Source organism: Microcebus murinus, chromosome 11 (genome assembly GCF_040939455.1).
Source record: "Microcebus murinus isolate Inina chromosome 11, M.murinus_Inina_mat1.0, whole genome shotgun sequence".
In the NCBI taxonomy this organism is placed as follows: domain Eukaryota; kingdom Metazoa; phylum Chordata; class Mammalia; order Primates; family Cheirogaleidae; genus Microcebus; species Microcebus murinus.
Window position 1 is genome coordinate 52275554 of NC_134114.1, and position 10295 is coordinate 52285848.

At 41.3% G+C, this 10295-nt stretch overlaps 1 long non-coding RNA gene across 1 annotated transcript; it reads left to right on the forward strand.

The window, feature by feature from the left end:
* Positions 1-8950: 8950 nt before the first annotated feature.
* Positions 8951-9814, forward strand: LOC142873799 (uncharacterized). Its single transcript, XR_012921774.1, has 2 exons — positions 8951-9001; positions 9334-9814. It is a non-coding gene; the product is annotated as an uncharacterized LOC142873799 (long non-coding RNA).
* The last annotated feature ends 481 nt before the right edge of the window (positions 9815-10295 follow it).

The following is a 10295-nucleotide window of genomic DNA, read 5'->3' on the forward strand; positions in this document are numbered from 1 at the left end:
GCATGCCTGTAGTCCCAGCTACTCGGGAGGCTGAGGCAGAAGGATCGCTTGAGCCCAGGAGTTTGAGGTTGCTGTGAGCGAGGCTGACGCCACGGCACTCACTCTAGCCTGGGCAACAGAGTGAGACTCTGTCTCCAAAAAAAAAAAAAAAAAAAAAAAAAAAAAAAACACAAACAAAAAACAAATGGTGGGGATGGGGAAGAGTCATCTCTGCATTGTCCACATCCTCACCAATACATAACCTTTCATCCGATTTCCGTAAGAGTTATTTTTGCCTCCTGTGGAGGGTAGCACTACACCCTTTGTGCCAGTGCCTTCTAGGAATTTCTGACCCCACGTCTGATGTGTTGGTGCTGTGGGGATGTTGGGGATGGAAGACAGAAGTATTGCTTACGCCGCACACCACACATTCTCAATCCCTGAAGCCAGTGGGAGCCCTCCTCCTGGTTGAGGGCCAAGGATGGGCCCCGATGTGCTTTGGAAGCATTGACAGTACTTGATCTATAGGATATGTTAATCTGCTCGGGCTGCCATGACAAAACACTACGGCTGGGCAGCTTTACCAACAGAAATTTATTATCTCACATTTTGGGAGGCTGGAAATCCAAGATCAAGGTGTGTCAGGGTTTCCTCTGAGAGTTATAAGGAGGGAGCTGTTCCAGGCCTCTCCCCTTGGTTTGCAGCTGGCTGCCCTCTTGCATGCTGATTGTCCTGGTCGTTCTTCTGTGCACGCACACCCTTGATGTCTTTGTGTGTCCTGACCTCCCCTTCTTATGAGGACACCAGTTATATTGCATCAGGGGCCATCCTAATGGCTTCATTTTAATTCGATCACCTGTCTAAAGGCTCTATCTCCAGATACAGTCGCATGCTGAAGTAATGAGGGTTAAAGCTTCAATATGAATGGAGAAGGGACAATTCAGCCCATAATAGATGAGTTTTATTTTCATATGTATTTCCATTTGCACTCAATTCTTTTTTATTTTCAAGATTTCTTTGATTATTTCGTTGTCTAGTTTCCAAGTATTTGAAGATTTTCTGTTATTGATTTCTAGCTAGTTTCCCTTATGGTTGGAAAGCACATTCTGTATTATTTAAATTCTTATAATTTGTTGGGGTTTGTCTTATAGCCAAAATACGCTCTATCTTGCTATATGTGCTATGGGCACATGAAAAGAATGTGTACTCTGCTATTGTTGGGTGGAGGGTTCTATAAATGTCAACTATAGCCTGTTGGTTGATAGTTTGTTGAGTTCTTTTATATTTTTGCTAATTATTTGTATGGTGGTATTCTATCAATTGTTAAGGAGGGGTATTGAAGTCTCCAACTATAGTTGTGATTTTTCTATTTCTCCTTTCAGTTCTATCAATTTTTGCTTCACATATTTTGCAACTCCGTTGTTTGGTGCATTTATATTTAAGATTTATATGTCTTCTTTATCAATTAACACTCTTGTCCCTCTCTAGTAATTTTCTTTACTCCATAGTCTACTTTATGTGAAATCGATCTAGCCACTATTGATTTCCTTTTATTAATGTTTGCATGTGCATTTTTCCCATCCTTTTATTGTCAACCTAACTACATTATAGTATTCAAAGTGAATTTAGACAGAATATAGCTGGGTTAAGTTTTATAACCTCACCCTGCCAATCTCTCTTTTAATTGGTTTATTTGAACCATTTACATTTAATATAATCATTAATATATTAGGGCTAAGTCTCCCATTTTGTTTTCTGTTTGCTCTTTTGCCTTCACTTACTTTTTCTGCCCTTCTTGTGGATTATATAAATCTTTTATAGAATTCCATTTTGATTTTCTATAGTGTTTACGAGTATATCTCTTTTATAAGTTAATTAGTGGTTGCTGTAGATAGTATAACATATATGCATAATATATCACTGTCTACTCGTATCATCATTTCACCAGTTTAAGTAAACTATAGTATGCTAGGGTTTAATGTTTGTCCCTTCTAAAAGTCATGCTGAAATTAAACTGCCATTGTAACATTATTAAGAGGTGGGAACTTTAAGAGGTGTTTAGGTCAGGAAGGCTCTGCTCAAACAAGTGGACCAAGGCCATTATTGCAGAAGTGGGTTCATTATCACAGGATTGGGCTCACCTCCTCTTACTGTCTTCCTCTCTCTATTTGCCCTTCTGCCATGTGATGCCTTCTGCCATGATATGATGCAGCAGGCAGGCTTTTGTCAGATTCTGGCACCTTGATATTGGACTTCCATGCCTCCAGAATTGTGAGCCAGTAAGTTCCTCTTTATTATAAATTAGCTAGTCTGTGGTATTCTGTTATAGCAACACAAATGACTAAGACAGAAATTGGTGTCAGCAGGGGGTGTTGCTATAACAAATACTTGAAAATGTAGAAGCATCTTTGGAACTGGGTAATGGGCAGAGGCTGGAAGAGTTTGGAGGAACAGGTTAGAAAAAGCCTATATTGCCATGAACAGAGCATTAAAGGCAATTCTGGTAAGAGCTCAGAAGAAGAGGAGAGCTGTAGGGAAAGTCTGAAACTTCTTAGAAATTACTTAAGTGGTTGTGATCAGAATATTGGTAAAAATATGGACAGTAAAGGCAATTATGATATGGTCTCAGATGGAAATGAAGAACATGATATTGAAAACTAGAGTAAAGGCCTTCCTTGTTATAAAGTGGCAAAGAACTTGGCTGAATTGTGTCTATACCTGAAGGCTTTATGGAAGGTAGAATGTAAGAAGAATGAACTAAGACACCTGGTGGAAGAAATTTCTAAGCAAAGTATTGAAGGTGCTGTGTCGCTTCTTTTAACTGTATATAGTAAAATACAAAAGGAGAGAAATGATTTAAAGGTGGAATTTATAATTAAAAGAGAAGCAGAACATAAAGATTTGGAAAATCTGCAGCCTGACCATGTGAAGAATGAAAAAGCTGTTTGGAAGAGAATACCAAGGGTATAGCCAAATGACCTTTTGTTAAAGGGACTAGTACGGATGGAAGGAAGCCAGATACTATAGTCATCAAGACAATGAGAGAATGGCCTAGAAGGCATTTCAGAGATTTTTGAGGCTATCCCTCCCATCACAGCTGGAGGACAGCTAAATGGTTTAGGGGAATGGGCCTGGAGTATCCTCCATGGGTTCACTGCCCAGGGCTGCCTCAGGCTTCTGTTCCCTGAATTCCAGTGTAGCATCCTTTTGGCTTTCCGAGCTGTGGCTCAAGTGGGCCCACATGTGGCTCACGCTGCCACTTTTGGAGGGCGCAAACCATAAACCTTGGCAACATTCCTGTAATACTAACTCTTTAGGCACAGAGAGTGCACAAGCTGTGGAGGCATGGCTACCTCCACCTAGATTTCAGAGGATTCATTTATTGGACAGCCTTGAGGTCCAGACAGAGACCTGCTGCAGGAGTGGAGCTGCCATAGAGAGTCCCTACAGGGCATTCCTAGTGGAGCCACAGGAGTGGGGACACCCATGAGAGTTTAGAACTACAGAGCTCCCAGCACACAATGACAGCCGAGGGGAGTTGTAGGCATGAGACTCCAAACCATGAGAGCTACTGCATGGGTTGGGCCCAGCAAAGCCATGAGGGTAGGGTTGCCCAAGGCCTAAGGGAACCACTGCCACCCTAATGTGTCCAGGAGGCAGGACATGGAGTCAAAGAATATTATTCCTGAGCCTTATGATTTAATGCTGTTCACCCTGTTGGGTTTTGAACCTACTTGGGACAAATTATCCTTTTCTTCTTGTCTATATTTTCCTTTTGGAATGGGAATCTTTATCCTATGCCTGCCCCACCATTGCTTTTTGGAAGCAGATAACTTGTTTTGATTTCACAGGCTCACAACTGGAAGGGAATTTGCCTCAGAATGAATCTTGCCTGAAGTCTCAGCCATATCTGATTTAAATGAGACTCTGGGCTTTTGAGTTGATGCTGGAATGAGTTGAGACTTTGGGGGCTATTGGGATGAAATAAATGTATTTTGTATGTGAGAAGGACATGAGTTTGAGGGGGTCCAGGGGCAGAATGCTATGGCTTTAAAATTTGTCCCCTCCAAAACTCATATTGAAATTTAATTGCCATTGTAACAGTATTAAGAGGTGGGACATTTAAGAGGTGTTTAGGTCATGAGGGCAATGCCTTCATGGACTAATGCTTCTATGGAGGGAATAGACTAATGCCATTATCTTGGGAGTGAATTCACTATAGTGGGACTGGGTTCACCTCTCTTGCTCTCTTTGTTTCTCTTTGCCCTTCTACTATGTGATGGCTTCCATCATGTTTTGATGCAGGAAGAAGGCCCTCATCTGATGCTGAAAACTTGATATGGGACTTCCAAGCCTCTAGAACTATAAGCAAACAAATTTCTGCTTATTATAACTTACATAGTCTGCGGTATTCTGTTATAGCAGATTTAATGGACCAAACACCTTGCCTCCCTTTATGTCCCTTTAACTTCCCCATTTTTAATATAATTATTTCAAATATTTTCTCTACATAATATAGAGCCACATTAGATGGTGTTGTAATTTTTGCTTCAACTATCAAACATAATTCAAAAAACTCATAAGAGAAGAAAAGCATATTGTATTTGCCCACATTTTTGCTTACCTTGTGTTCTATACCTTCCCACTGTTTCAAGGTCCCTTCTTTTGTTTTTTTCTTTCTGTTTAGAGAACTTCTCTTAGCCATTCTTTTAGGATAGTTCTGCTGAGGGAAAATTCTCTTAATTTTCCTTCATCTGAGAATGTCTTGATTTCCCCTTTATTCCTGAAGGATATTTTTTCTAGATGTAAGATTGACAGTTGACAGTTCTTTCTTTTCAGCACTTGAAAAATATTATACAACTTTCTTCTGGCCTTCTTGGTTTCTGATAAGAACTACACTGACATTCTAGTTGTTTTCCCACTATAGGTAATTTGTCTTTTTTCTGTGGCTGCTATCAAGATTTTTATTTGTCTTTAATTTCCAGAAGTTTAATTATGATGTGTCTTGGCATGGATTCCTTTGTGTTTTCTTATTTCAGGTTTTCTCAGCTTCTTGAATCTGTAAATTTACTTCTCTTGACAAACTTGGGAATATTTAAGCTGTTATTGCTTCAAGTATTTTTCAGCCCCAGTCTCTTTCTTCTCTCCTTCTGGCACTCTGATGACATGAATCCTTTGTTATAGTTCCACAGGACCCTGAGGCTGTGTTCATTTTTTTAGTCTATTTTCTCTCTGTTGTTTAGAGTAAGAAATTTTTATTGTTCCATTTACCAGTTCACTAATTCTTTCCTATGTCCTTCATACTACTGATGAGCTCATCAACTGAGACTTTTATTTTGGTTGTTGCACTTTTCAGTTCTAAAATTTCCATTTGGTTTTTCTTTTGATTTTGATCTTGATCTTCTTCTTCCTCTCCTCCTCCTCCTCCTTCTTTTTGGCTGAGATTTTCTATTTATTTGCTAGGTCTTTTTATTTTCCATTTTTAAATTTATTTCGAGTGTGTTATTAATTGCTTATTGAAGCATTTTTATCACAGTTGCTTTAAAACTTTTGTTGTCATGTTATTTTAACATCTCTGTCATCTCCATGTTAGCACGTTTTACTTATCTTTCTTCATTCCATTTGCGATCTTCCTACTTCTTGTAAGACAAATAATTTTCAATTGAAACTTGTACATTTTTGTATTGTACTATGAGACCCTGGGTCTGGGTCTTACTTAAACCTTCTGTTTTTGCTGGCTTTTATTTTTATGCTACTCCAGCAGGAAAAGGAGGTGGAGTATCATCTTGTTGCTAATAGATGGAGGTAGAAGTCCACATTTCCCACTTTCGGCCTCTGTTGACATCTGAGGTAGGAGGGGCTCCTTGTTATTGCTGAGTGGGAGTGAGAATTCCAGGTCTCCATGTAGTCTCCACTGACATTGAGGTGCAGGTGGCCTTGTTATCACTGGGGAATTATGAAAGTCCTACATGCCCATTAGACTCTCTGAGACCACCCCAGTGGAGGAGGCATGCCTTGTTACCGCTGGGTGATAGTAGAAGTTCGAGGTCCCCAAGCAGTCTCCACTGACACCAGAGGGGTGGGTAGGAGCTCATTGCCAATGGGCAGGCATACGAGTCTTGGCTCCTTATTTGATCTTCTCTAACTCCAGCATGGCAGGAAGTTTGGGTACCTCGTTATAGGCTTATAAGGGTGGGAGTCTAGGCCTTTGTTGGCATGGGTTGAGGAAGGTCACGTTTTTTTCTGGGGTGTTTACTTGAAGTAAGTGATTATTGTCTAGGTTTTCTGTTTTGCTAAGCTGCACCTTTCCTCGTCCTTCAGGAGAAAGTAGGCTTTTCTTAGGGCTTTTAATGTCTCTACCCATTGGCATTTCTTGGTTGCTGGCTTCTTCAGCTCCAAGCCTACTATATACAAGGCAAAAAGAAAATCCAGGGAACTCACCTTCATGTCATTCCTTGGATCCTCATGTTCCTAGCTGGTCTACTTTCTTTCCTCCATCTTTCATAATTTTCTTATGCTAGTTTCATGTGTAATATCCTGGGATTTTAGTTTGTATTTAGTGGTAGGAATAGGGAAAAGTATGTCTACTCCATCTTCCATGAAGCCAAAGTCACTCATTCTGCATTTTAAATACAAGTATAAGTAAGAATTTCATTGCAAAGACTTGGAAAATCCTACTGTTAAGAAATAGTCATGGCTTTATAGGAACCCATAAAAGCTGATGTTCTAGGGCCAAAACTAACTTTTCTAATAGAGAGAGACTGTATATAAGTTTTCACTCAATGTTATTGTTTTGCTTGGGGGGCCTCTTTTGAACTATGATACATATGACATGTCATAAAAAGAATATTAAAAGTCATCGTTAAATGATTTGATGATAAGTAAAGAAGGCTTTATTATATTTAGTAGCACTTTGAGGTTTTAGGAGAATTCTGTTGCCTGGTTGCTTTGAGTCAGAAGATAAGTTATTCTAGGCCAGGCACTACATTTGAATGATATATTCAGCATCCCCAACCAATTATACCATTTACATATGCTCATGTTAGAAATACACACTGCAAGTCTCAAAAGGTAGGTGAAAGAAATAGTTCTTTAGGTTGCCTCTCCTTGGAACCGCTTAGATTTGGTTCAGGGTAGAAATGGGCAGAACGACTAGATAACTAATGAGCCTGCAAGATGCAGTCTAGGTTCTGTACAGTAAAAGTGATGATTGGGAGTGTCAGGTTACATTCTGGGATTCAAAACAAATATTTCAGAAAGGATCCTATTACTTTTTGTAAGTTGTGAAATAAAACTGTCTCTTTTGAAGAGCCCCCTTCCCCATTAAAAAAAACTATCGGGAGACTCACACTTGGGTGTTGAAGACAAAGAAATCACACTGGAGCAGTCCAGGAAATACTTTGTTGGCGTGGGTGTGGTCCAAGCACACTGTGTCCTGGAGCAGTGGGTGTGAGTCTTGGGGTGGGGGAGGGGTAAGGAGAATGAAAAGGCTACTCAAAGTGTTCTCTACAAGAGCTGAAAGCAACTGTCCTTGACACACATCAATTTTCTTCCCCAAACAGTGTTGACATGGCCTTTTAGTATCAACTAAATATTCCCAGAGAGTGCCTGTAGCACTTTAGAGACCATTGTTTTCTTAGGTCAATATGTTTATTATCAGCAAAGATCTCACTATTCAGAAAGATTAAAAGTTGAATGGTGTTCAGTCTCAGAGTAGTTGACTCCGATTTTATTTCATAATGCCCTGTTTTCCAAATCTTATGTAATGTTAGATCTTGGAAATGCATGAAATGTAAGTGCCTGGATTCTAAATTCCCATTTAGGCATCTATAGAATAGACCGTGCAAGTGATTTAAAGATATACCCACTAAGCAGGTAGTCTTGCCTGCAAGAGTTTTTCCTTCAAGATTTAACAATTATGTTGACTAGAGGAAAAAAAATTAAAATAAAAAGATTTAACAATTAGCTTTCTGCCCAGGACTAAGTAGTTAAACCAAATGAGAACACTGACGTTCTAAGATTTAAAGAGCAGCTTCTTTAGCTGCTCTCCCATCCCTGCCTAATGGGTCTCTAGTAATGGGATCAAACCACATCCGAAGGGAGTGTTTGCAAAACTTGATTTTGTTCTTTGCTTTAGCTTTTTCAGAGGGATACCAGGGTTCTTCATGTTTCTGTAAGAAAATGGAAAAATATATCTCTTGTAGTACTTAAAATCACATACTCTCCACTCTTTAAGAGTCAGAGTCCCAGAGCCAGTGATGATACAAGGAAGAAGCATCCAGTGACTTGGAGGAAGGACAGTCACTCAACAAACAAATTAAGTAATTTAAAATATAAAGCAGTTAGGATCCTAATTTTATAAATAAATGAATAAATAAATAAATAAATAAAAGCATGTAGAAACAAGGAAAAAAGACCGAGAGGAGATATGCCAATAAGTTAACAGGAATATATTATTATTAATATACGTAAATTTTGTTGTCTTATTTCTATTCATATCTTATATAATATTCAATGAATAAGTATAAATTTTATAATTGCAAATATAACTGTGTGTGTCTGAACATATTCTCCTCTTCACTGTTCTGTCCAGTAACTGATTCAGATCTGAATCAATTGTTCCAGGAACCAAATCATCGGTAACAATGACATCCAATCACCTTGATCCAAGTCAGATGTTCCATCCAAGTCCCAGTTGGCAAAAATGAGGCTGTTAATTCAGCTTTTGGTTTTGTCAGCTGTAAAGGTAGGTTGGGCTCTTTCCCTTCTACCCTGGAGGTCAGACACCTGGTTCCGGCCAGGCCTCTGCTTCTAATAGCAGTGTGCCCTCAGACACCTCACTGCCCTTCTCGGGGCCTCCCTCGGGACCAGACTCTGATGATCCAGGCCACCTGGACAGTTACTAGGCCATTCGCCACCTTCTCCTGCTTCTTTTCCTCTGTGCTCTATTAGATCCATTTTACTCCCCTTAGTAAAACGCAAATGAGTCTTTTTGAGGTTTCCTTGACACTTCTGATGGCAGGTTGGAAGACTGGGGTGGGGGCTTTGGCCCTGGCTGGCTAGGCTGTGCTCCGTGGGGGAGTCGTGCCAAAGCTGGCCCTGGTCCCTCTCCCACGCCCTAATCAGAGCCCCGGCTGCAGAGCTCTGGGCTGGCATCAGAACAGCAGCCAACATTTGGTTGACACGGGGCATAATTTTTAATCAGGGAAAGGCAGGAATAAATACAAAGGGCCTCTTTTCTCCATGCAGATTTGAGTATCTGCTTTTGGGTTATATCTGTCTGCGTTTGGCAGGGCTGGTCTCGGGGAAGGTCTGGCATTTGTGACCAAAAGGTCAGTCTCCTTCTTTCTCCAGGATGGCAGCAGCACAATTGTCCTGATCAGTGAGCAATAACATGCCACAACCCCCGGGGCTCCCCAACAGGCCGAGAGGCACCCAGTCTCAGCAGCCCATGGTCCACGGGGCCCCTGGGAGCCACATGCCTCACATCTCCCCAGTTCTAGCCTCCTTTCAAAGGCCCTTTATTAAACCACCAACTATTTGCTGTCGAGACATTTAGGATGAAATCATTGTGTTAAACAAATAAACGCAGCTTCGTCCAGATTTCTGCTCTGGGAGCAGAGTAAGAAAATAATTTCTGTCTGCTCGCCACAAAAGCGGCTGGAAAGGGCCAAAGAAAAATATTATTTTTACTCCATTGTGTGAAATATTGTCCTGGAGGATCTGACGGGCTGAGCGTTTGAAGAGTTTGTGCTGGCAGGTTTCAAGGGTCCCCTGGGTCGGCCCCCTGGGATTGTTTTCTGCATTAATAAACTTAGCATGATGTGTGTTAAAAGGAACATTCTGTTTGCTTTGTAAATAAGGGATGTCAAACAAGAAGCAGAAGCCTTACAGACACTAGGTGATGTGTTCTCAGAGCAGGGCGGTGGGGAGGGAGAGGCGCCCTGGAAACACGGGCATCGCCGGGGCTCCCTGAGCTGAGCCGAGGCCTCGTTGGGAAAACAAATCAGTCTGTTTGAGTCCAAACCAGGCCATTTCCTCACTGATCCTGGTGGGAAAGCTGCACACTTTGCCCCGAACCAGCAGGATACAGGCTTGGGAAGGAAAGTTCTCAAGTGTCTGTCAGCTGCGTGGTGGAAGAGAGACGGTGGCGCCGGGGAGGCCCTCCCCTCCCCCGCCCGCACCCCTCCCCTGGTTTTAGGGAACGTTCTGGGCTTGTCAGGGTCTGCCAGCGCCGGGCAGGCAGGAGGGGGCAGGGGTCAAAGCCATATCTTTGGGAATGATGATCTGCCTATCGCTCCCTCTATCGCTCTCGT